Below are 27336 nucleotides of genomic sequence, written 5' to 3'. Positions count from 1 at the left end.
GGAGTAAAAAATGAATAAACTATTTGCCTAGTTTTCTCCTAGAAGATGTAATAGAGATCTCCAGCAAGGGCAGAAGAAAGTAAGATTTTTATTTAATGAAGAACTGGTGGCGTCTGTGTTTTACAAAGTAAATCTACTGGTTTTAAGGAGTTAGATAGAACTATATATTTTAGAGATTGGTTTTTGGATGGCATAAAGATCACTTGCTCTTTACCTTCAGCACTCCAGCCTTTTTACAGAGTTTGACAGATTGTGAACTACTTGGATTTAACAAAATTTGAGGATGTGAAAGGAGGGGTGTTAAAAATGGAATATAGAAATTGCCCAAAAATGCCAGTTTTTGACAATCAATGATTAAGGTTTTAATTTCACCAAATTAATAAAAGAAAAACGTAAGAACACCCGCATGTTTATAGTCATGAAGGGTTTCATTTGGAAGTCTATTTCAGTCTTTAAAAAAAAAATGTTTTAAAAATAAGTTAAAACCACAAAACATTTGAAGCTCAACTTTTTTTTTCTCCTGACATTTGGAAATTAACTCAACTGAAAAGCCAGTTACTCTTCTAACTCCTTTTTCAGTATGAAAAAGAGCATCTGCATCTTACCTTCATATCGGCGCACCCTTTCAGTGAATGTAAACATGGTCGTGCAACAGTATAGCAGCCTAACATTGCAATCTATAGGGTTTTTTATTCAAAATGCAAATGAGTTGGCTGCAGAGCATGTTGCCTGTGGCAACTTGATTTGGGTGAGGTGTTGAAAATGAGAGGAGACTGGTGCGAACTGTTGGGAAGAAATGTGACCTGCACCTAGCAAAGTAATAAAATCAAAAAAGATGAGTTATCTGTTATCTGAAATTCTGAGTCTCGCTGTTGTTCTGCAGTCTCGAGCTTGGCATTAAGGCAAGTTCTGAGCAAAAGGGCCTGGACTTCATCCCCTTCTCAGTAGGAGCCTCGTGTCTTTGCCCAGACTGAGTTTCTAGTGGCAACAGGCTTAAACATTCAAGTTCCTCATTCTTGATCGTAGGGCACATCCAGAAAAATTAGTAGATTTGCTATTCCTGCAACAGTGAATGTAACACACTAAACTTTTTGGTTCCTGAAGCAGACTCCTGAATTTATGTATGCAGTATGTGAGCTTTCAGGCATAATATGTAGAAAGTGTGTGCTACTGCCCTAGGGCATGTTCCAGAAGCACCAATATGCAGAGTTGCCTTAATTCCTGGCTCCTAGCTGATGACAGCTCTATTCAGTGCCATTCAAAATCTGTGTGATGCCTCTGATGCCTGTACGGACCACTGATGTTTTTATGGTCTTTACAGGTACAAGAAGCAGTCTAAACCTGTTGAAAAATACAAGCACAGGCAGGCTTTCCAGAGACACTTACCCATGGCCTAACTTTATGTAAGCAAAATGAGGCAGAAAGAAAACTGTGTGTGCAAGAGAATGCTTGAAACGGTTTAAGTATATGCTTACTGGTGTGAGCGCTCTGACAAGGAGGCATATGTTGCTATAACAGCTATTAGAGCACAGAGAGGGAATGAGGCCACTTCTGCTGTGGCAGCTAAATGTGTTTCAGGAACTTAAATGTGCCCACAATGTTTTGTTTTAAGGGCAGGTTTTTTCTTTCCATTGCAAAGAGAAAACTGGCAAACAGGCTGCTGTGATGCAATTGCATAATCATTCTGGCATGTTTTGAAATGCACTGAATTACATTCAGTTGGCTAGTATAATTTGTTAAGAAAAAGCAGCTACTCATCACCTTAAAGCATTTTACTATTACCAAGGAAATGAATGTGTCATGTCCTATTTGGCCATTTGACTTCATTGACTTGCCAGCATCATATATTCTGCTGAAACTTATGTGCGTATTTTTCCCTTAATTACTTTGTGTCTGATAAACTCTCTCTAATACTGGAGTTTCCTCAGTTATGCCCTTTAATCTTCAAAAATGTGGTGCTGCTGAAAAATGGCTGATGTTTTCTATGCTATAGAAGGGAAAATAATTGCATATTTTAAACTAATTTCAACCCTTTCTCAATGGAAATGCTTACAGACAATTTAGGTCACAAAGGAAGCATTGTACTGATAGGTTAAAAAAATATATTGTTGAACTTCCTAAAATGATATCTGCGAATTTATTCTAATAAGTGTGCAGTGTTGATATACACTTACGGATTGGGATATAAAAAGCTAGAATCATATACATAAGGGCTGGAGAGTCCCATAGCTGACAGTGCTTGGTAAAGTAATGCTACCATTTCTCTAGTAAAACAACCACAAGCCCTTTGGCCTTACCCTGGCGGCGAAAGGGAATACCGAGAGAGCAAGGTGATTCTGCTGTGTGGGGAGCATGCCTGCCTTTGTCTTCTCTGTAGCTGCAGGTTTGTTCCCTACCAAATAAAATGTCAATAGCTACTTTTCAAATCTTTAGGAGTTGTGTGCAAATTCTACAGAGCGTTATCCAGGTAATTATTCCAGGTTTACTGGAGAATGATGTTGGGGGATAGGAGGGATTTCCTGATCATGTTGCAGAGCTCTCTGATGGGGGGAGTGAGGGAGTGAGGTGGAATATGGTGACACCACTTTCCTAGTGCAGCAGAACTTTCTGCCAAATGAGAATATACTTTTTCTCTGTTTTGCAAAAATCTTAGATTTTCCTCCTCTTGTCCTTCCCATGTACCTTCCATAGTCGGAAGATCTTCGCCTGTGTTCTCCATACTGCTCATACACACTCACTTGTAATGTGCTACCTATTCTTCTCTATGGAAGTGAACTTTGTTTTCTTTTTCCACGGAAGTATGGGATGACTTCGTGCAGGGATTCTGTGTACCATGGCTTGGTGTATAGTATTTTGTCAACAGCTTGAATTTTTAAAGAAAGCTTTGAAATCGCCTTAATTTTGAGCCTTGCAATTAAGAGCCTCGGAAAATCTCCTTGTGGTAAGCCTCAGATACATTGAACTACTCTTGATTTCAAGTATTCCTTCTTTTAGAGGTAGCATTTGACAGCAGATGATTTTAATAGAGTTTCTCTCTCCCTTTTTTTCTAGGGTTCCTCTATTATTTTCTACCTAGTTTTATCTCCTATTTCTGCCTCTTTACTTAACAGCTTGTCTACCCTCTATTTAGTTCATACCTTCCACCTGCTTCTCTTCCACCCTGTCTTTTCTCTTTATCTTTGCTTTTTTATCTGCCTTTTCCATCTTTTTTGTCCTTTGTCTCTTCCATGAAATCTCCATCCCCCATACTCCATGTGTTATGTTCTTTCCTGTATTTTTTTAGCCATGAAATACAAAAGTTCACCTACGTTATGTGAGCACATAACTGAAGGTCATTCTGGGTACTCAGCAGCGTGCAGAATGCTGCTCGTTGCATGCCATAGAGTACATGCAAATTTTAATCACCAGACGTAACAAACGGAACTTTACATTAAAGAGACAGAAATTTAGGCTCTGCATTAGTGAATTCACAGAATAATAGATCTTCCCTTAATTGTTCAGATGGATGAGCCTCAAAGTCTTGTAGATCAGTCAGTTTGAAATATTTCTTGTTCTGTTGGCAGTTCTTGTTCTCTTTTTTGTGTGTGTATATGTGTACACGTGTGTGTGCATATTATATTCCTATGCATTTTCTTATGTGTGTATATATGTACATGTATACAAAAATGCATAGAAATATAATAAATGTATAGGGATAGGTATGCAGATGGTGGAACTTAGAAAGTTTTAGTTTCCCCTTCTTTTTAGCTCTTGAGGCAATTTTCTAAAAGGTACCTAACTTTCTATATTTACAGTGTTTATCCCCAACAGTTTTTACTTTGATAATTGAACCTAAAGAACTCCTGATTAGAGGGAGAATTAGCATTCCAAGAGCTGGCATGTAACCATCGTAGGAATGGATTCACATCTGGGATTACAAAAATGTAGCTGTGGCACATAAATATTTATTGTATCCTCAGTGATGAAGATAAAAATTCTGATTTGCCAGAAGTTATTGCACTTGGTGAAATTCTGGATGTATGTTACTAAGAGAAGTAATAGTGGTATCTTCAACTGTGATGTATCACAATTGTATTTTGCTCCTAAAATCAACAGAAGAGTAACCAGTTACGTTTTTGTGACTGCACCTGTGAAAAACAAGCATGCAGTAGAAAGGAGTCAGAGTACTAAGGGTGGGGTTTTTGGGGGGGTGCTGGGGCTCTGTAACTGATTTTTGAGGTCTAGCATTGAGATGTGACTTTCCTGCGAGAGCATCTTTGTTAATGACTTGGAATTTAGCACCAAGTCTTTTTTTGGCTTATCACTGCTTGCAGTGTGGCCATAGATATCTCGTGCTCTTGGCTTTGCAGAGGCACTGTTTTGTCTTCCCTGTCCATTTCTGTTTTTCTCACTGGAGTTCTGGCTTAGCGCCTTGCAGCTGACCACTTCAGGAACCAGAGGCAATATCTTACCGTTAATGCAGCACTTTGTCCAGGCTAAATCACTGCTGAAGAATTACCAGGAGGAGTATAATAGTATAATTAAATCAGCTAATCAGGCCAAGCAGAGCAACATCATAATGCTGCCACACTGATAAATTTTTTGGCAACTGTTTCTAGTTAATTATGACATGACTCATAGTAATTAGATTTAAAAATGATAGCCTTGGTGATTGATTACATAGCTGGTGGAAAAAAAAAATGAGTGCTAAAATTGAATAATATGAAATACATTTCAAGAAAAAAAAATTATGCAATTATTTGCAATGTAAGAAAAAGAAATGTTGTGCTGTTCAGATACCACTGTGCTCTGCATTGTGACATTCATGTGACGTTTTCTTTGCATCCCCTACTTGCATACTACTGCTTGCTCACTTCTCCAAATATATATGGCTTCCTAAGTCTTCATCTATTTATTTTCTTTCATCTATTCTGTCCCTGTGGATTGGAAGCTTTGAAACAAGCAAGGCAATAGCTAGAAACCAGTACAGCTATAATTTCTTTGGCAAATGTGCTGAGGTGGTTCAAAATGTTACCAACTTTTCAAGAGAGCATTAAAAAACATTCTCTACTGAAGAACAGTGGTCAAGTGTAAGTCATGAAAATCTGAAAATAGTAGTATTAATCTTATGAGCCTTTGTTTTATAACAAAGTTTAAAAAAAACATTATATCAAGAGCCGACAAGACTTGTTTAGACTTAAAAGGCTTAGCAGAAATGCTTGGAAGATCAATGAATATGCTGTGAAAAATGTAAACTCACTTTCCATTCTTTAATCACTTCTGCAAAAGAATGCTACTAACCTGCCTCACAGAAGTTATATTTTGCTTGCGTCTATCTTTCCATTTTTTCCCCATGGAGAACTGCAGCTTCAATCACCAAAGCTCTCAGTCGCTTCTTACGAAGTGCCTAATGAATGCACCTCTTGGCTAGCTTGTACGCTGGCATCCCTCTAACAACATCTAGGCAGTATTGCAGAGGCTTTTAGGGCTGGAATTCTTCCCATTTCAGTTTTAAAAGAAAACAATCACTATGTGCTTGGCTATCAACAATCTTTTTTTCTATGGGAGCTTTCATAAACAGTTACTTAAGTTAAAAGGAAATTTTCTCCTGAAAAACCTATTTTTTTGAATAGAAAATATCAAACAGTTGCCTCTATGTATGTATTTGGTAGCATTTGATAGCTTTGTATTCAGGTGATTATCTTGTATCATAGGATATTATAGCTCCTTAAAACGGTGTAGAAAGAACCAGTCTTTAGGTTTTCGAGCATTTCTTATCCCTTAGCTATTTGAATACCCATCATATAAAATAGATGAACAGTAAGAAAAGAATGGAAGATGGGGAATCCCTGAAGTCTATTTTTTTTAAATCATACCAGAAATGCAGAAATTAAAAAAAAAAAAAAAAAAAAAAAAAAGTAGAACTGGAAGAGACCTCAAGTCTGCCCTGCAGATCTGAGACAGATTCAAGACTGATTAGATCAGCCCTGATAGGTTCTATATACGGTTCCTTTTGTTCCCCACGTGATGGGAAACTACACCTTCCCTTGGTGGCTGTTCCAGTGCTTAGTTATAGCCACTAAAAAGTTCTTCCAATTTTTTTATTGTTCCAAAGAGGGCTGTTTTTGACATCCTCAAACCTGATAACCGTTATGAGCATGATAAGCTTATGTGAAATTGGAATTTTATGACTGTTTTCATTATTTTCCTTTCTAGACCAAACAATCCAGTCAATTCTTATCACACATCTTTATTATAGTTCTCTCTGAAATATGACTGTGAAGAGAAAAGTGCATCAAATGGAAAGACTTTTTACCAACAAAGTTTCTTGAATATTCAACATTTCTTTACCATGGTCAAGCCTGAGGGTTGATTTAGGAGCTTCTAAAGATGTTCAAGCTTAGTATGAAGTAAAAGGTATACAATTAGTGACTTTTAAAGGCTCAGTATGAGCCTTGACAAGAATCTAAGAGAACACACAGACACACTTCAGATTCTGGTGGGGCCCGAAAAGACTATCGTACTTGGAACATATTCCAGACGAGGTCCACCATAATGTCAATGTCAACTCACAGTAGAACAGAGCATTTGCAAAGGTAAAAGCAAATGTGTGAAGCTGGTAACTGTGTGGGTGGAGCAGGAGATGGGAGTGAGATGTTTTTAGAAGAGGTCTGTAGCCTGTTTTAGAGATTGTTGTGGTGTTAGCTTGTTTGAAGGGTGCTTGGGCCTAGCATAGGCATTAATCTTGAAATGGGGCCTGAGACAAAAGCGGGAAGAGGAGCGGAGACCAACCTTTACATCTACCAACCATTCACAAGGGTCTATACTCTTTCCAGAGAGAGGCATATTTGTAGTATAACTGCCTCAGTTTGAAGGCATTCAAACACATACTGATCTGTTAAGAGATTACTTATTCTGCAGTTCCATTCAGCTAATGTTGCCCATAGGTGGCTGAAAGAGTGCTCAATGGAAGAGCGCTCTTGCCACGGAGTTTGCTCTGGCAGCATGGTCGGTAGGCTTCAGGAATCTTGGCCAACTGGTAAAGGCCCACGTGGAATGCGTGTGTGAATTTAACACCTTCCCTAATAATCTGAAGACCCAAGTGGGCTTGTGCCATGAGTTCAATGCAGCAGCTAGGATATGTAACATAATATGTTGATTTGGTTTAAAAATGATCCTGTGACAGCTTACCCAGTGGTGATGTTTGTCTGGTCTATGAATTGGGGGTGATTGAATTAACTCGTTACCATTCCATTTTCTGCCATACAGCTTCTCTAGTCTCTCTTAACACATCACTATCAGTGTAGTATCCTGGAGGGTCTGTTAATAATACACACCCAGTGCTTTATCTGGACCAGACATTTCAGCCCATAGGGATTCCATGTTGCTCACTGGCATAAACAGGATTCTTATCCCATCTGATCCATGTGACCTTTACCCATAGCACTACATCTGCATTTTCAGTCTTTTCTATATACTTGATATCCCTGGTATTACAATGTCCCATCAACTGTCTTTCATTAAGTTTCCAGTATGATAATTATGTTGATATCCTCATTGCAAGTTAGTCATTCCAGTTCCCCCACCTAATGTCTTAGACTTCTGGCATTCATGTAGAGCCATGGTTACTATGGTCTTTTTCTTATCTGTACCTTGTGTAGATGGCCTTTACTGGGAAAGCAGAATTCCTGTGACGCATCTGGTAGCACGCCTTGTACCGAAACGGGTTTCCTTTTGCGCCTTCCTCACTTTCAAGAATGCATGTTTAGTTGTCTTTATTTTCAACTGAAAAAGTTTTCAGGAGTTTCTCTGTGGACCCCCAAACCTGTTTGTTGGTTGAGAAAGTGAGAGCTGTAGGAAATCAAAGGCTTTAAATGAACAGGAGAGTTTCTGTGGAATAAGCAGAGGACTGAGCCTCTTTTTCAGAAAGCTGAAGAACATGAAGAGCCTGAAGGTATAAAACAGTTGCTTTGAGGAACACAGGAATCTCCTGTTCTGGTTTTCACCACTGTGCACTGAAGAGAGGCAGATTAAAAAGATTCATCAGTTGACCAAAGACTGGAAACAAAGAACCAAATCACTGCACCTGCAAAGGACACTTTGTGTAACTTGCCTTTTCAGTACAGAAACCATGTACATACACCGGCAGATTCCTATTGTAACTACATATGCCATTTTTATTAGCTCTTTCTTTATAGTTCTGAGGCAATCCATGAATTTGCAGATGAAAACTGTCTTGATGGACAGAATAGCTGCGAAAGAATCTCTTAAAAAATGTCAAGATGAGTCCTTGTGTAGGCCAGTATTTAACTTTTCTTTAGAGTTTTTTAATGCCTTACAACAAGTAAAATCACCATGGTAATGAATAAGAAAGAGATGCTTACGCTGACGAATTTTACACAGGAGTTCTGTAAACTACATTTCTTGCAAGAATTTCTCAGTCCAAATATGTATAGAATGACTTGCAAGAGGTTTCTTTTAAAAAGAGAAATCCACTAATAACTTCTAAGAAATTCTATAAGCTTGATTAATTTTTCAATTGTAAATTTTTTTAAAAGTCTATTTTTTTGAAGTGGTTCTGTCTGATTCTATTTATTTATGACACATTCAGTCCAAGTTTTCCAGGAAAAGCTTGTGAGATAAATTTTTAACTTGAAAAAGCAAATAACTTAGCAGTGTGTTAAACTATAGTCAAGTAATGATTCTAAACAAACTGATGAGAAAAATAATCAATTCACTATTAACCGTTGTCCATATTAATGTAAGCCAGTATAATTTTGTGAAAATAAGTTTCTTACATAGCCAAGTTCATATGCTTCTGAAGGCAAAATTTAAAATGTAGATGCTGTAGAACTCGGTATAATAATTTTGAATTTCTAAGACATTTGACATACTCCGCTCTCCCCCTCTCAGTATTCTAACAGACTTACCAGTTTAGCTTTGTATTGATTGATGCAGATGATGCTAAATAAATTACAACCCGGCATTGCCCTGATCGAATATATCTACTCAATGTCCTTACATGTGTTGTTTTTTTTTTTTTTTTCTTTCTTCTCATCCAAAGCTATTCAATATTTTTAGCAAAAGCCTGGGCAAGTATGCAAAATCATTCTGGCAACACTTTAGGATGGCAGAGGCCTGGGAAACAATCAGAAGGCTACATACCGCTTCGCATGTGGTATCATTTCAACAATTTCTGTTTGAATATTGTCAATAAGAAAGTTACATAATGAAGAGCAGCTATGAATGCCTTTCAAAAAGGGAATTATGCTGTGCTGCTGAGACCTCGGGGATGAGAGTACCTGTCTAACAGCACAAGCCTCAGCTGTGCCACCTGGCAATACAGGGAATCCATGAGTGCTTTAGTAAGAGCATAAAGCTGGAAAGTTGAATACAGCTCTCGTGTCGCTGCTTCCTATCAGCATTGTCCGATCGGCAGGGAGACACTTCTGAAACTCTGCTGAGCGTGTCTGTAAAAACGTTAGTGTGACAGTTGCCACCCACAAATCTCAAAAAGAGGTAATTAATTACCGCGGTATGATGGAGATGTCAGTTTTGTATTCTTTTCAGAAAGACATGCTACCTCTGAAATCAAATTTAAGGGCCAGAAGCATGACATATCAAGACTGCTTCTACTGGCATGTTTTGGAGTTAAATTTTGTTCATAAATCTATTATTCTGAAAGCTTTATACACAGGTTATGCTATTAATCCTCTCATGTTTTCTTTTCATAGAGTCTGAGCCAGAACATATACAAACTGTAATTTTTTTTCCCCCCATTGAATTCCCCCCCAGTCAAATGGACTTTTGGATCAGGCTGTGGGAAGTGTAGATGTTAGGGAAAGCTGTAAGATCTGAAAGGTTAAGAAAGTTTAGAAGTTATTTAACTTTTCCCTTCAGGCTTCTGCAACTTTTGCCCAACGATGTCTGTGATTCAAGGTGCAGCCTTTTTTTGTTTAGTTGGTGTGTGTGTGTGTGGGGGGGTTATTCCTCATTACATTCACATAAAGCAATTGCTCCCAAGAATGTAATTGGTTTGCTTACTGGTTTGATAAGTTGCTACCCTTCGTGATCTCTGGTGAGAAACTTTGTTTTCTTAAAGCAGCATGCCTTATTAAGCTTACTAGTGATTCAAGAAAGAGCTCTTAAAATTTGATTTTAGTGAACACTGAAGGGAACAAAACCTGAACGCTCAAACATTTATTAAAAAATAGATGTTAGAGTTCTGATCAAACCCAGCAACAATCAAGATTTCCATTGGTGAATGTTTTTTCTGGATCAAGCAGCAAGTGTAGGCTACACAAATTCCTGTCAAAAAGTGAATGTTCTGGTGCTCCCACTATTACAAACAATACTTTAAAATGGTCTGTCTTTCATGTCAGAAGAATAAATGTAAATAGCTCAAGGGGGGAAAGGAAATTTAGCATTTAATGTTTTGTTTCGGTAACTTAAATATTCTTTCAATACTATAAGAGGGGGTTTTTTTAAATAACATCTTCTGATAACTTAGCCTTGTTATGGAGGACTTATCTGAGATGGATGCACCTATTAATTTGAAACTCTGTTATAAAAACATTCTAACTAAACCGTGGAACTTCCTTTGAAGTCGTAGCAGAGCCATAATTCTGAGAGTTTGTTTAGGCTTACTTTGGTATCTTCTTAATTAAAACATTTCATAAAATCATTATGTGCCTTTTAGAAGTCATAGTGACTTTTTCTCAGCCTTACGAGTTTGTGCTTGAGGTGTCTAACTGAGCTGGATCTGTTTTCTGTGTAAATTGTGAAAATAATGTAAAATCAGAAAAGTGATGTGAGCCATCGTTGAAATCCTACGCGTTCTCATTCAGTTTCTCCTCTTTCCATCAAAGATTGGAACTGAGTGCATTTTGTTTCATTGAGTGGATTTTGGGGTCGGGGTTTTTTTTGGATCCGCAAGACCACTAAAAATCACTTTAAGTGATATTACAACTAAATAAAGAGATGTACAGCGGGTAAATTCCTGTGAAACAAACAAACTATGTATACAGAGGGAGAGAGACACGTACAGGTCAATACTGACTGTATAAACCTAGCTATTCTTGCATTTTGAGCAGAGAGAAGCTGCCCAAGTGTTACAAGTACCACAGAAAAGATGGGCTAAAAAAGAGGAGGAGGAAGACAACCACACAACAAGCAACCTGCCTGAATATTTTCATAAGGTGAAGTATAACCCCCAAATAAATGGCAATTTGCAAGGAATATGTGAATCTATGAAGAGAAAAACTGTCTTAGTTTATGAGTAGCTCTCGCTGGCTAGTTCCATCCACAATAGGCCAAAGGACAGTCTATGGTTATTCAGAACAATATTGTGATTATGCCTCTGCATTTTCTTAGCCATCTGCAAAGAATCCTTGTTCTTTAGCAAAAGAGTTGTTTTGCTGGAGAAGGCACATTTGAGCTCAGTTCAGCCCACCATAGTGGAAGATAATAGTCTTATTTCTGTGTAAAATGAGGTTTAATACCTGCTTTAGAGATTTAAGGGTTGTTTCTAGGGTTTAATCAAGGAACTCATCACCTATGTAAGTAGTTTTGGAATGAGAGGCTTCAAATATTTAATACCTTTTACTCAATTGTTTATCTTTTCAAAGATTACTGCCCAAGATGCATTGTGTGAGAGGGTCATAGATATTTATATTTTGGAAGGTGAGAGGATTTATGCTTATCCATTAAGTGAATAATCCAGTCTGGCTGTTGTAGTCATATAAATTGGAACAAGTAACAGTGGGTGTAAATACGACAGCTGAGTTTAAAGGTTGGTGTTAACATTGCTAAAAAGGCTTTTTCCTTATCAGATAGTATTTTACAGTTTTGAGTTGATTATAAATTTGGATTTTAGGCCATTCATCTATGCAATGAATTTCAGTAAAAAAAAAAAAAAAAAAAAGAGAGAGATCTTGTGATACTGACAGCAGACATGGACTCAACTCTCTGACGCATGATCATCTAACGGGATTCCTGTGTGACAACATGTAAAGCACAGCATTTTCTCCACTTGTTGTACACCCAGGAAGGCACAGAGCCTTTCTCGGAAGAGTCAGCTGCCTCAGCATGCCTGCCTGCGCCTGGGACAAGGGAGAGCCTCAGCCCACAGGTGGAGGGGACACCAGCCTGCCAGTGGTGGGTCAGCCTCTGCCATGGCATGAGGGCCCAGGAGGCGTCTCGGTAGTCTGGACACCAGCAGGATGCTTGTATATCCTTTTTAATCCCCACACATCACTCTGCACACTGCAGGCACCGAAAAGCTCAGTTGCTGTTTGTGTGCGGCAGGGAAGCAGAAGCAGGCTGTTTTGTCTTAATACTGTGCTTTTCCTAACCCTGCCTTTTGTTTTCTTTTGCAATGGCAGAACATGACAAGCAGTGAACAGCTACCAGATGTCCCACTTCTGTTGGTGTTGACTTGTCCTTTTTCACCAGAGTTGTAGATACGCTGTAGCGCGTGGTGCTCTCTGGTCCTAACCCCTTCCATCCCCACTCCCAAAAGGTACCTTCTTTTTTTTGTCTTCTCGATGTCTTTGGCCATCTCCTATCCAGTGACTGTCCCTTGTCATTTCTGAATGTTAGTAGTAACAGATTGTGCTAGTTTTTGCAGCCTGTCCCAAAGGTTGCCAGATTAAAGAAAGATGAAAGATGAAATTAATGGAGATGAAAAAAGGAAAAACCTGTATTTTTGTTAGCTTCTAGTAAGCATGGCCCTGAGAGCAAAGCAGACAGGTCTAACGACTTTCACTGCTGCCCTGGAGTCAGGTGAGTGCCACAGACAGACCTGGTGAATTTAGCACAGATATTTACAGAAGAAAGATGGGTTACCATAGCCACCATCACATTCGTGGCGTACTTCTGCTGACAAGGGAAAAGTATGGTGAAATTTTCTCACAGGGATGGGAAGAACAGTGGTTCAGGTAAGAGTCATATGGAGCCATTGGCACCCTAGAAATACAAGCTGCATGGGAGGGAGGTGCCAGCAGCACAGTTTGGGGTCTCCAGTTCTGGTGTGTTTGCAAAGGGCAGAAATAATCTTCCCAAGGGCCTGGAGGCAAAGTCCTGGCTGATGTCACTTGGTAGCCTAGACATGCTCTGAAAGAAGCCAGTGGCCCAGCTGCTTACAGTGGTGTGAACACGAGCACAGCTCAAGGTACTGGTTACATGATGGGGTGCAAGCCTGTCCCAGACAAAATTAGAGGTCCTGAGCAGCAGCTGAACTTTTGGAGGTAGATTGTACCTGCACAGCCCAGTGTGTGGGTAGAAGTGTGGTGTCCTCCCAGGCCTCTCCCCTCTGTTTGTTCAGCGTCGTAGTGCAATAGTCTTGTCCAGGTGGATGTTTTGAGGTGCAAGCAGGTCCTGTCCTGGACCTTTCCGGTCTTGTCAATGCTCCCCCCATCCCAAACCCAGGCCTTACACCCCCCCACCCCCGTTTAGACACTCAGCCATTTCATGACTATCCACAGCAGCCCTAGTCTTGTCTCTCCTAAATCTACGCTGGCCATACTGCCCTGAAGCTATTGTCCAGTGCTCCTTAGCTAATCTGCCAACTGTCCCCATTAACTTCATCTAAAGGTCTCCTGTTTCCTCCATTTCATGTCTCTCTCCACTCAGGCTCTTTGCTATCCAAGGCATAATAAGATGCATGTGTATGGAGACCCAGCTTTTCCTGAGGCAATTGAGTCTCATTGCTCTTTCAGAAGTATCGATTCCAGCTTATCACAATGGCCTGACCATAGTCTGGGCATGACTAAATACAACTGCTTGGTAGCAGGCAAGGCTCTCTAAAATGTGGGAGCAGTTTCTAAGGGGCCTAAGCCATGAGTTAGTAGTGCAAATTGTCATGGATAGCATAAGATTTAAAAGCAAGAAAGGTACCTTAGATGTTGGGGAGCTTTTGGGTATTTAAATGTAAATACCAACCAGTCGTAAACATCATGTGCACGGCTGGGTGTGGGAAGTGAAGCGGGGACACAAGTCTGTAGGCTCGGTAGTCTAGTTCAGGGAGGTGAGTCTGGGTTAAAGGTTTCATTTTAACTATCTTAATATAGTTAAAGTAGTAGAAACTTCATCCTCTAACGTGGATGTGATTTTATTGCTACAGAAGTGCTTGTATGGCTTCAGATTCATCCTGTACAGGAAGAATAGACTATGCTGATGTAGCTGCATCTTTTGGGGGAGTTTTGTCTATATAATTATGAAACTGCCCAGCCTGCCACTACAATATTTTTAAGGTAAATATTACTCTGTTTTATTCTCTTCTCAGACTGTGGCTAAACATCAGTATGGCACTGAATTATGGAAATATGGTGCTGTCATGGGGTCACCTAATCTGTTCCCTTTGCCCCAAGGCAGGATCAACCGAAGTGTTTTCTAAAGCCCAACCTTATAAACTCCCCTCTTGGTGATTTAAGGCCAGCATTTCTCAAACTGCCCACCACAGATATTCAGCCAGAATTCATAGAATTTCGTCTGCTTTTTATAGAAAGCATTCTCTTGTGTCTCATTCATCTTTGCTAGATGGGACAACCTTTCTTCACAGATGCTTTCTATGTGCATGTGGAGTCCTTTAATCTGTCCTTACAGAGTTATGTTTCCTAGACTTCTGATAACTTTTACTATTCCCCTCTGGAGAGCTCCTTAGAGTCTTTTCTTAAGAATTTGCAACAATTTTAAGCACAATTCCAAGCTGCATATATTATACAATAAAAAGCATTAAATGAGTTTATCCATAATGGATATGGCACAACTGAGTAAAAAGAAATTTAAAATTCTACTCTTTTGGCTGATAGCCTTACAGTCTGCTAATTTTGTTCATTAGCTTTTGCCCATAACCAACCATGACATTTATTTTTGAGGAGCTGCTGAAAAACATGCTTCCCAATGTTATGGTGTGACGTATATGAGATAAGTTTTTGATTGCCTTTTTGGCATTCATGGCATAGCTGTTTTTTTTATTTTGGGAGCATTTTTTTCTGGTTTTTTTCTATTACAAAGTCATGGGTACTGAGCTTCAGTAACCCTTTTTTATTTTATTCTAGCATCTCTCCATTCCTAGTGTGCTGTTTTCTCACATTACTTTCTGTGAGTTGGAAGAACGAATAGGAAAAAAAAAGTCATGAAAACCCTCCAAATTAGGTAGCTATCAGAAATCATTTATTGTTTAAAAGGTGTTCCTACTGCCTTTGTAGGTGCGTAGATAGTCCTTCTGGAAAAACTCTCAATGTAAAAATGATTTAAGAAATGAGTAAGTTTTGCCTCTTACTTATTCCCTAAAGACTTGATTCTTGTTTAGACTGAAAACAGTGACAATGTAACAGGTCTTTTGAAAAATCTCATTTGTAAGTGAGACCCACTGGGGCTATGGTTTGAATTAAGCCACTCAGAAAAGATGTGCACATGAGATGGTGAGAATAGGAGGAATTTTAGATACTAGTTTCTGTTTTTAGTAAGTCTAAAACAAAAATGGATTTATTGTCATTTGGTTAAAGTTTCTGACTAAATGAAATCTAATAAAGGGAGACATTCTAATGAGGACTGGAAGTAAACCCGAAAGGTATCTGCTGGAGCTGTCCAAAGGCAAGGCTGAAATGAGGAATTTTCTAAATGAAGCAAAGACACAGTAGCTGTACTGAAACAGAGAAAATATTAGCACTGAATCATGCAGCTGTCCAACTTCTGATTTGTTTGAGAACAGATTATTCCAGGTAATCTGAGAAATTGTACAGAACGCAAACTGGAATTCCACTCTGTTCTTGGTGGTTACTCAGAATGTTAATTATGGAAAAAATGATGACATTAATTCTCTATGAATGAAACGAATCAAAATTACTTTAAAAGACTCCTGTATGTAAAAGCAAACAATTTGGATTGTTTGGGTTTCATTTTATATCCTGTGCTGGATTCAAATGCTGCACATATGATTAGATGTACAAGTTGTCACCAGCTGGAAATATGGCTTTAAAAAAGAAGACATTTTTCTTTTATTCAAGAGATCTGACAGTTTAATGTAATATCTGTTTTGCTAATGAATTACCAGAGCTACTTCTGAGATGCTTTTTAAGTAACTGCTACTAAAGCAGATGAAAATTTGTGCCCTGGGGACATCTCTTTAGATGAAAATGTCTCTTTTTGACTAAAAGTCAATTTTTGAAAATACATTTTTCCTGATTTTATTACAGTATCAGTTTGGAGGTTTTTCTACTGAAAAACCTACTTATCACAAAAGCATATATATGTACATATATCTATTTTAAAAAGCTTTCCGTGTGTGTGTGTGTGTGTGTGTGTGTGTGTGTGTGTAATTGCTACAAAACATTTCTTTTCATTATGATTCATTTTGGTGAAATAAAAACAATTTCACAATCATTTCCAGCCATCTTCGTTATTATATGATATACCAGTTGGTTATATTTGAACGTCAGAGATTAAGTCACAAACATATATATCTTTGCTGTGTTAATAGAGGAATTTTTTGACTGACAGAAAGAAATTAGTATATTCCTGATCAACTACCCAAACACTTAAAGCTGTCTGGAGCTTTTGTGGTTTGCTCCAAGGATTCATTTCTGGGGATCAAAATACTATGTAGGTCAAGTAAGAGTGGCAAATCATCTGAGCAACTGCTAGAGTTTGGTATCTGGTGAGTTTAAGCTGACGGGTGCTTCAAGGGACTGAACAAAGGAAAAATCAGTTTTGACTGTTTGACAGGTGGGAATTTTAGCGTAGAGAAAAAGGACTCCTTTATTTGTTTAAATGTTAGAATTTTGTCATCAAGACTTCCCACAAGTTCAAACAGTTTGTAATTCGGGAGAGTGAGGCTCTCCCTGACCGTATTGTGCTGAATAGCCACGAAACAGCCAGACACCTTGAGTAAATGTGTTAGGTCTTGGGCCCACATGCTGCTCTGGCTAACGCAAATCTCTGGGTGGGGTTCAGCAGGTAAGGGTAAAAGCAGGATTAGGGTAGGTGGACATCTCATATATGAGATGTTTACACCAGCAAATAAAAGGATTGCGGCGTGGCCAAAAAAAAGACGTCTCAATCCGGGACTTCTAGTATCTGGTGGAGTTCTGAATTTTAGCTTGCAGGCTCCTCTTTTGAATGTGTTTTCTAGATCTCTCTTCTGAGTCAGGGCAGAGAGATCAGAAATGGCATGCTTTGGTGGTGAAAAACAGTCTCTCCCTGGCAACTGAGTATTTTATTTTGTTCTTTAATTATATGAGTTAATTTGTATGTTATAACCGATTGACTGATTTCTTTCATTCACAGTTTCCATAGCAGACTGTTGAAAAACACAACAAAAACTGGCCTGCTCCTATCAAATATGCAAGGGTCTTTTTAACCCCATCAGTCCCCCTTTCTTGTCTGCTGAAATCTGTTTTGTGTCAGTCAGTAGCTGAGTGTCCAGATGTGTGCTCAGCTGGGCCAGCTGCTAATCCAGCAGGCTGTCTGCCTGGACCTCTCCCAAAGGACCACCACCCAGCTTTGTTGTGGTAACACCAGTATGTTGACCTTTTTTTTGTATTCAGATATACACTGGAGTGCTTCTACACAGATTTTTGCCCTTCAGTATAATTCACTGTAACTGAATATGAATGTGTCATAGAACAGTTCTAAAGAAATCGCCCCATTGTATCCTGCCAAGTCGTCTTAACAGGATTATGAAATCCTGCTTGCTTTTCATTCATTCAGGGTTCATTGCTCTTTTATAAATAATAAGACATCAAGATAAACTGGGTAGTATCAGCAAAGTAGCTATGGTGAAGAACTGAGATCCAAGTTTTAATTTAGTGACAGAGACATGATGTGTGTGTGTGTAAAGACTGCTGAAAAGACTTTAGTTTCTGAGATTTCTGAACAAATCTCCATTACAAAGCTGAGAGAAAAAGCAGAGCTGTGTAATTGCAGTGTTTTTATTGCAAATTTAAAAAAAATAAAAACAAACAAGCTGAGACTTAGCGCAAGCACTAGCTACTGTGACCTTCTACTAAAACAGGAATGGCACATGTTTTTCAAATTCTTATGAATTGAGTCAATACATGAGTGGATTCATATTGATCCTGAATTATCAGATAATTAAATTGTACAGAGCCAGTAGACATGTAAAGAAACAGTCAATGCTAACACATGTTAATCCAAAGAATAAAGAAATTTCAGCTGCTGCTGAGTTTTAAACACCCTCTAATGATCATATTAACAGAGGGTCAGCAGAGCTGAGAGAAGATTTTAAACTTTGCCTCAAACTACTTCAGCGCTCAGCTCTGAAGGCAAAATGGAGACTCCTGTAGCTTCCAAGCTATCTGGGGTAGCTTTTCATGCGTTTCATGCTTCCAAGCACCTTGGATTTCTCCCATGTGCTTTTTTTCTGATTGCAAGTTTCCTCATGTGGAAAAGGAGACCGTATCTCAATGCTTTCATTGCAGGACTGCTTAGATGTTGTGTTGGGAAAGGATGAAAAACTCTTATTAATATGAGCTCACATGCCTGTGCTATCACATATATATGCACAGATGTAAACCTCAGTATTTGACAGGGAAAAAGGGATGCTCAGGTAGCTCACAGTGAACTGGAGTTTAGGTGACCAGGTGATATTTCTAAGCAGCAGTATATGCTGGCAGGTTCCTCTGTGCACTGAGGCTGAGAGGCTGGCATAAGCTACCAGTCAAGACTGTCATCTTCTGCAATAGAACAAACACTGAAAGATGGGAATGCCAGCTTTTCCTAGTTCTGTGGGAGCCCAAGAGGACAGTGCACTTTCACTTGACCCTTTGAAGCTATGATCTAGGTTTCCACCCTATATTCTCAGATGAGAAGCAGCACATGTCCCACATTCCAAGAATCTGTTCACATCTGGCTAAAGTTTGGTAAACTTCAGTTTGGGAACTTCCCTCAGCTAAGGAGGCTGTTACCACATACAGGCATACCTTGTTTTATTGCACTTGGCTTTATTGTGCTTCGCAGATATTGTGGTCTTTACAAATTGAAGGTTTGTGGCAACCATGCGTCAAGCAAGTCTATTGGCGCCATTTTTCCAACAGCATGTGCTCACTTTGTGTCTGTGTCACATTTTGGTAATCCTCACACTATTTCAAGCTTTTTCGTTGTTGTTATATCTGTTATGGTGATCTGTGATGTTACTATTGTAATTGTTTTGGGGCGCCACGAGCCATGCCCATATAAGACGGCGAACTTAGTAAATATTGTGTGTGTTCTGACTGCTCCACCGACTGGCCGTTCCCCCGTCTCTCTCCCTCTCCTCAGGCCTCCCTATTGCCTGAGACACAACAATATTGAAATTAGGCCAATTAATAACCCTGCAATGGCCTCTAAGTGTTCAAGTGAAAGGAAGAGTCGCACATCGCTTGATATCAAAAGCTAGAAATGAGCAAGCTCAGTGAGGAAGGCATGTTGGAAGCTGAGACAGGCTGAAAGCCAGGCCTCTTGTGCCAGTTAGCCAAGTCGTGAATGCAAAGGAAAAGTTCTTGAAGGAAATTAGAAGTCCTACTCTTGTGAACACAGGAGTGCTAAGAAAGCAAAGCAGCCTTATTGCTGATATGGTGAAAGTTTTAGTGGTCTGGACAGATGATCAAAACAGCCACGACATCCCCCTAAGCCAAAGCGTAATCCAGAGCAAGGCCCTACCTCTCTTAATTCTATGAAGGCTGAGAGAGGTGAGGAAGCTGTGGAAGAAAAGTCTGAAGCTAACAGAGGTTGGTTCATGAGGTTTAAGGAAAGAAGCCATCTCCATAACATAAAAGTGCAAGGTGAAGCAGCAAGTGCTGATGTAGAAGCTGCAGCAAGTTATCTGGAAGATCTAGCTAAGATAATTGATGAAGGTGGCTAAACTAAACAACGGATTTTCAATGTAGACGAAACAGCCTTATATTGGAAGAAGATGCCATCTAGGACTTTCATAGCCAGAGAGGAGAAGTCAATGCCTAGCTTCAAAGGACTGACTCTCTTGTTAGGGGCTAAAGCAGCTGGTGACTTTAAGTTGAAGCCAATGCTCATTTACCATTCCGAAAATCCTAGGGCCCTCAAGGATTATGCTAAATCTACTCTTCCTGTGCTCTATAAATGCAACAACAAAGCCTGGATCACAGCACATCTGTTTACAACATGGTTTACTGAACATTTTAAGCCCACTGTCGAGACCTTCTGCTCAGAAAAAAAGATTCCTTTCAAAATATTACTGCTCATTGACAACGCACCTGGTCACCCAAGAGCTCCAATGGAGATGTACAACAAGATTAATGTTGTTTTCATGCCTGCTAACAGAGTATCCATTCTGCAGCCCATGGATCAAGGAGTAATTTCGACTTTCAGGTCTTATTATTTAGAAATACATTTCGTAAGGCTATGGTCTGCCATAGATAGTGATTCCTCTGATGGATCTGGGCAAAGTAAATTGAAAACCTTCTGGAAAGGATTCACCATTCTAGATGCCATTAAGAACATTTGTGATTCATGGGAGGAGATCAAAATATCAACATTAACAGGAGTTTGGAATAAGCTGATGCCAGCCCTCATGGATGACTTTGAGGGGTTTGAGACTTCACTGGAGGAAGTACCTGCAGATGTGGTGGAAATAGCAAGAAAACTAGAATTAGAAGTGGAGCCTGAAGATGTGACTGAATTGCTGCAATCTCATGATAAAACTCTAACAGATGAGGAGTTGCTTCTCATGGATGAGCAAAGAACGTGGTTTCTTGAGATGGAATTTACTCCTGGTGAAGATACTGTGAACATTGTTGAAATGACAACAAAGGATTCAGAATATTACATAAACTTAGTTGATAAAGCAGTGGCAGAGTTTGAGAGGACTGACTCCAGTTTTGAAAGAAGTTCTGTTGTGGGTAAGATGCCATCAAACAGTATCACATGCTACAGAGAAATCCTTCGCGAAAGGAAGAGTCAATGGATGCGGCAAACTTCGTTATTGCCTTATTTTAAGAATTTGCCACTGCCACCCCAGCCTTCAGCAACCACCACCCTGATCAGTCAGCAGCCATCAACATCGAGGCAAGACCCTCCATCACTAAAAAGATTATGACTCGCTGAAGGCTCAGATGATGGTCAGCATTTTTTAGCAATAAAGTATTTTTCAATTAAGGTATGTACATTGATTTTTTAGACATAATGCTACTGCACACTTAATGGACTACAGTATAGTGTAAACATAACTTCTATATACACTGGGAAACCAAAAAAGTCATGTAACTCACTTTATTGTGATATTCACTTTATTGTGGTGGCCTGGAACTGAACCTGCAGTCCCTCTGAGGTGTGCCTGTATATCCACAAAACCGAATACCAATGACAACTCCAAACACATCAAAGAGGAAAAGAAAATTGGAGCTTCTGGAAGCCCTCTCGGTAATGTTCTTTGGGGGATGGCTGGGAGGTTGATGCAAAACACCGATCTCATTAAAAATGCAGAGAAATCTCTTGTAAGCACTCACTCAGTTGTTGGCAATACCTTAAAAATAAATCCTCAGCTTGAGGACTTTGTTGAATCATGAACAGAGCATCCACAACTGCAGGTCAGTGGAAGAACCAAAGGTAGATGAAGAACTTAATATTCTCCTGAGCCTGTGAATAAATGTGGGGTTTTTTCCCCCAATGTTTTGTAAAAATTGTCAAACAAAAAATGTCATGTTGTAGTCAATACCTGAACTCAGTGGTTTTTTTACGAACAGCAACCAGAATGCTCAGACATACTTGGGTGGTAGCAGTAGACAAGTGAGTTACTTTATTTAGAGAACTGGACAAAGTTTGGAGAAAAAGAGAAAGCAGACATATCAATGCATAATGTTGAATATTTTTTAGGTTGCTACAAGACCCATGTTTGAAAACAGGCTGCCAAAGTGCTTTTGGCTGGCATAAATTATTTAAGAGGTTGTGCTAAAGAACCTAGTTTCCTGTTTATTCTGTCGTATAACATCTCTGAGCCATTCTTGAGAAGAAACATTTGTGTTGTATGCTGTTTGGTACAATTTTTGCAGTTATATTTGTAATTGATTTCATGAAGAAAAGATCTGAATTGTTTTTTCTGTGATAAGACAAAAATTTCATAAAATATAGCCAATAGTCCTGTTCTAAAACAAGAATAGCACGTTATTTGTCCTGTTCATAAAGAGAACAACATTTGTTTTAGATTAGGAAGGGAGGAAGTTCAGAAAACGGTTATCATTCATCTGATACTATTAGCATTGCTGTGATGAGAGCTCCCTTTGCCAGGCCTTCAAGTTAAGTCTACCAGCATTTTGCTCTTAAAGAGAGCGAGCACTCTGATTCCTGAAAGCTAGATTTTGCTTGAACTCAAGCTATACCAGACTTTAATTAGAGATAGCCTTCAGCATGACAGACTGAAAGAAGCAGCTTTATAAGCAGCTCTTCCCACCTGCCCACTGTATCTCTGATGGCCAGGTAATTTCTTTGGGGGTGAGTGAGGGCTGAAGCCAGAGAAAGAGCCAATCCAGGATGCATGGCTGGAGGATGACCTCTTACTGTTTTATACTGCTGCTTTGCCAAAGATATTTGATGTTGGAAATACTGCATACTTTTTTAAATTGTTGAGGAAAGCAGGGTTTTTTTCAAGTTAATGCTTCTGAAGAGTGGCCCCTTGGCTGAACAGAAGTTGCATGATTTCAAGGTAGGTCATGTGCCTAATTTTCTTACAAAGGTAAAACAAAATGCTGCAAAACTCACAAACCATATGTTTCAAGGGCCACTGAGCTCCCCCTTGTGCATCAAGATATTCTCTTTTCTCAGATGGTTTGCTAAATATTTTATATACTCTTCCTTTTTCCCCTCCTTCTCCTCCAATAGCTGAGAGAGATCAGCTTTTAAATCACAGTCAATTTTTCATGTCCTAACAGCTGGTTATGGGGTCCTGTGCTGCAAGGCCAGCTTGGAGGCAGTACATTTTATTAAACCAGACAACCTCAACACAGCTTTCACCCTCCCAAAACCTCTCGGTGCAAGGGGTCCTTCTGTCCCCTTGCACTAAGTGGAAGGGCTTCAGCAGGGCTGGTAGCAAAGGGCTCACCTGGGTTTGCTGAGCACCTGCATGAGGGTGACTTGCTAAGAGGATGAGTGAGGTGAGTCTGAGCTGCAGCTGATAGGAGTTGGATGCTTCAGCCTCTGTGGTTTTTACTGAAGGGAGCACATTCTGCACTGCTGCAAATAATACATTTGCATCTGCTGCTGCACATTGCAGGGAGGCTGATTTAATTAGTTTGGAAACAGCTGAAGGACCAAGTCCTTGGTGGAGATAGATAAAGGGCTGCTTGCTTTGGGGACCTGCATGAGGGTTAGGTGCTCATCTGAACCAAGGTATTCCTGGGAAAATGGAGAAATGGGCTTTTAGATGCATTTATATACAAAATGTGGAGCACTTGTGAAGTTTGGTGCCTCTGATTTAGGCAGCAGTTAAATGTATGTTTCCTGAAGAGCGGTGTTTTGCTTAGGTGTCTGAGCACTGCTTTTGGATCTGGAGATAAGCTGTTTAATGATGTTTGAATTAAATGAATTGGGGAAAAGAATCCTTGAAATTCCCTTGAAATACATAACTCTAAGTTGATTTCCACCTTCTTAGACTACTTCTTACAGTTTGAATATTATTTTCTCCTCAGATAACTTGTAGTCTTTTGAAAATAACTGTTCCTTAAAAAGCAGTTTTTAGTTAGCCTATGTCTACAGACAGCTGGCACAAAATTAGAGATCGAAAAGTTTGATTTTTTTACTTTTAGTCAAATAGAGTGTGGATGGTTAAACTAAGTTATTTTAATTTGAACAAAATCAGTGAGAGTCCAAGGCTTTCCAGAGGCCGAATATCAGCCAAACAGGCTAAGAGCCTGATGGGCCTGACTCATCAGGCCAAGTCACGTACTATTACAGTGAATGTTTACAGAGTATGGGAAAATTGTGCAAGCTGCTGGTTTTGCTGTCTTTTAGTGCAGTTCATCAGTTATAAATGAGAAGAGTGGGTGCCATGCATTGTCCGGTGCTCTGGAGACAGGTAGTATGGAGAATATCAGATACCAAGCACCTGGGAGAGAAGGGAGAGGTTAAGTATTGCATATAGCAGTGTGTAGTAACAGAACACTTGCAGAAATGAAAAGCTTTCAATAGGTTGTGACTTTCTCAGCAAATCAGGCTGCAAATGGGATTTCGAAGTCCCTTCAATGTACTTGGTTAGTCATTCTGTTCATTGTACTCCAGGCATTAGGAGTATGACTCTTTGGCTAATTACTCATAATCCTCTATTTTCTCTTAAACCAAGGTGGAGGTATACACCTCTTCATCGCCCATAAAGCGCATAGGTCCACTTTGGCATGAGTCCAACAGGCGATGAAAGCTCTAGCAACAAAACACAAATACTGTATGACAAATTCCTTTTAAGACCCCAGCATCCTGAAATGGAGGGTGTAACTGTCCACGTTTCAAAGCCAAGATCAAAATAATCTTCCGAAAGAGATAAACATATCTTTCATCTATTTATATAACCTTAAAAAAAATTTTTTTTCTTTTTGTAGCTTATTCAGCTGTGTGTGTTAATTCAGATCTGAAAAACAGCAGACTTTCTCCCACGGAAATTAGAAATAAGTCTTTTGATTCTGGTACTTTACATTAAAAAGCATGTACTTCAGTACTTCTCTTAAATTGCTACTCTTTTCTGATTGTGGTCTTTATCACAACTATTAAAAAGGGCTTTTTAAGAAAAAAATGAGGTGTAGGAAATAGCTTGTCCTGTAAAAAAACAAGTGAGCATGGAAACACAAGTGTACTTGGTGTTAGGGTACTTTGTTTGGTTTTTTTTTTGGGGGGGGGGGGAATTCTCCAGTTATTTTCCTAAAGTCACCCAGAAGCTTCTAATATTCCATAGCGCTATTAATTTTTTTTATGCAAGGTTGACTCGCTATGATTAAGAAATAAAGGTTATCGTACCATTTCTCTTGTGTTAGGTAAGTGGGAGGAAAGAGCTTTACTTTTTCTTGGCTTTACCCAGAAGAAGTAGGATGAACTCACAGTTCTGTTTGCATGAATACACTTACTGGCAAGATTTGATTCCCAAACAGTGGTTTACAGGTGTTGACATTTACAATCCAGATCATCAAAAAGAGTTAATGCTAGTTAAGGGGTGGCATGGATACAGTGACCTGTGTTCTTACCTTGAAGCTGTGTAGACCAAAGGTTGAAAGGGAGTTTAATGAGGGTCAACTTTGTTTTACTGCAGATGTTACCAAAAAACACATGTTTAAAGAAAACTACATCAGAACGTGATGGGTGTTTTCCAGACTTAGGATCTGGGGTAAGGTCTGTTAATCAGTCCTAAAGCCACAGCAAGTATGCTTTTGAGTTGTCTATAAGGAGTATAATAAAACAATAACTCGGAGGGGAAAAAGAAAGTATTGTTCAGTGACTGAAACACCAGAAGTGATACTGGCCTTGACAGAAAAATGAGGAGTTTTGTTAAGGCATGACTAGTTTCATCCTCTTGTGTATGTAGAATAAGGGTGAAAAACAAACACTGCTGCTTTTATACTGCTTTGCTCCCTCCTTATCTCTGTACTTTCATTAGTTTCCTCAGACTTTTCCATCAGTGTGCAATGATTCACTATATTTAACCACTGATATAATGCATCTTGTCCCTACTTACTCTCTGTTTTGTAACTTTTTGGTTGTAATTGTGCAGAAGGGGGTTCCCTTTAAGCCATAACCCAAACGTGTAGAGAGCACCATCTGGGACCTCTGGTTGCAATTCTAACAGGAACATTTGCTAATCGTGTTCTTAGTGGTATACTGTTAGTCAGAAAAGGGCGACAGGATGATTAAACGTAGGGAAAGGCTTTTGCTAAAGGAGTGATGGACACTTCAATCTGGAAAGAGATGATTCAAGAGGAAATGATAGAGTTGTACAGGAGAAAGTGGATAGAGATCAACTTGCTGACTGCCTTGTCCCCTACAAGAACTAGGAGGCGTCAAAGCGAAGCTGTTAGGAGCCAGCCTGAAAGCAAATAAAAGAAGGTGGTTCCTCATGCAATGGAGACTACTACCTGCAGCATCGCTCTTGCCAAAGGGTACTGTGAATTAAAAGTCTGTGTGGCTTTGAGAGGAGGTTGAACAAGTAAGGAAAAAGAAGAAGGAAAAATCCATCGCAGTTTGCTAAATCCCAGAAACCCTAACCAGTTTAGGAAGTAATGAGAGGTGAGTATCTACTTGTTTGATGTGTTCTTACACTACTCTTTATGGCCAAACCATGTTTCAAGAGAAACGAATCTTTGGTGTGACCCAGTATGGCCGTTCTTGTATGCCTGTGTAACACATTGCTGTCATCAGATATCTTGAATATATCACATATGCAAATACCCGGTGAGATGATCTCTTGCAGAACCACTAAAAACTTGAACACTTAAACTTCAAAACCAGGTCTACTACTTGGAAAGAAGTCATCAGAAGTTTCTTTCTAAACTGTATTTCTAGTGAAAGGCAGAGGAAAAAACCCTTCAGCTGCTCAGTCATCTGAGAACAGAGAAACAAAGGCTTCCTTTTCTTTGTGGATAAGCTGTCTATGGCCTAGCTTAGCTAAATATAAGACAATTTGTACGTTGGTGCCTATACCATGATCTGTGCTGAGGAGGGTGGGCCTGTTCATTGTCCTTAGGAGATAGGAGCTACTCTCTGTGTGTGTATATATAGATATATATGTATCTTTTGGACGAGGACAAGCTTTTAAAATTATGCAGTGCTTTCTTTGATGAATGAAAGTTTCCCTTGCATAGACTGACTCTTTCACAAATTAAGTGTTAAGCAGTACAGTTAACCTTTTGGTTCCAACACTTAAGGTACTTGTCACCTAAGATAAACACAATTATATCCAGATTATGATCTGAGGTGAGGCAGGTTGCTTTTGTTTTTGTTTCTCCCACTTGCTTCTGCCCTCTGTTTGCTGGAAATACTCTTTAACTCTTTGTCAGATTATAGAATCAGCCAAAACCAAATCAAGACATACATCAGTTACTACTTTTTATCTTTCCCCACTTCAAAGGAGTAAACCTCTATCCCGAGATTAGTTATCATGCTTTTATGCCTGAGATGCATCATTTTGTGCAATAACTACAGACAGAGGAATTATAAAACTAATGCCAGAGTATATGGACTGGATTCATTACATTTCCAAGTCAAGTAGCAATGGGTCAGATGGTATTGAAGTGGGAGTGTTTTTTGCAAGCTACTGCCTTTTTCTTGTTGTTAGCTGAGTCTTTAGACAATAGGTAGGTTTGTAGATCAAGCTTTTAACAACTGGAGTGAAAGGTTTTCATGTATTCAAGA

At 39.3% G+C, this 27336-nt stretch overlaps 1 pseudogene; it reads left to right on the top strand.

The window, feature by feature from the left end:
* Window positions 1–19318: 19318 nt before the first annotated feature.
* Window positions 19319–24358, top strand: LOC112995246 (tigger transposable element-derived protein 1-like; annotated as a pseudogene).
* Window positions 24359–27336: the final 2978 nt, after the last annotated feature.

The sequence above is a fragment of the Dromaius novaehollandiae genome, chromosome Z (genome assembly GCF_036370855.1).
Source record: "Dromaius novaehollandiae isolate bDroNov1 chromosome Z, bDroNov1.hap1, whole genome shotgun sequence".
NCBI lineage: Eukaryota > Metazoa > Chordata > Aves > Casuariiformes > Dromaiidae > Dromaius > Dromaius novaehollandiae.
Note: the sequence above shows the minus strand (reverse complement) of the source record. Positions and strands in the feature narration are given on the sequence as shown.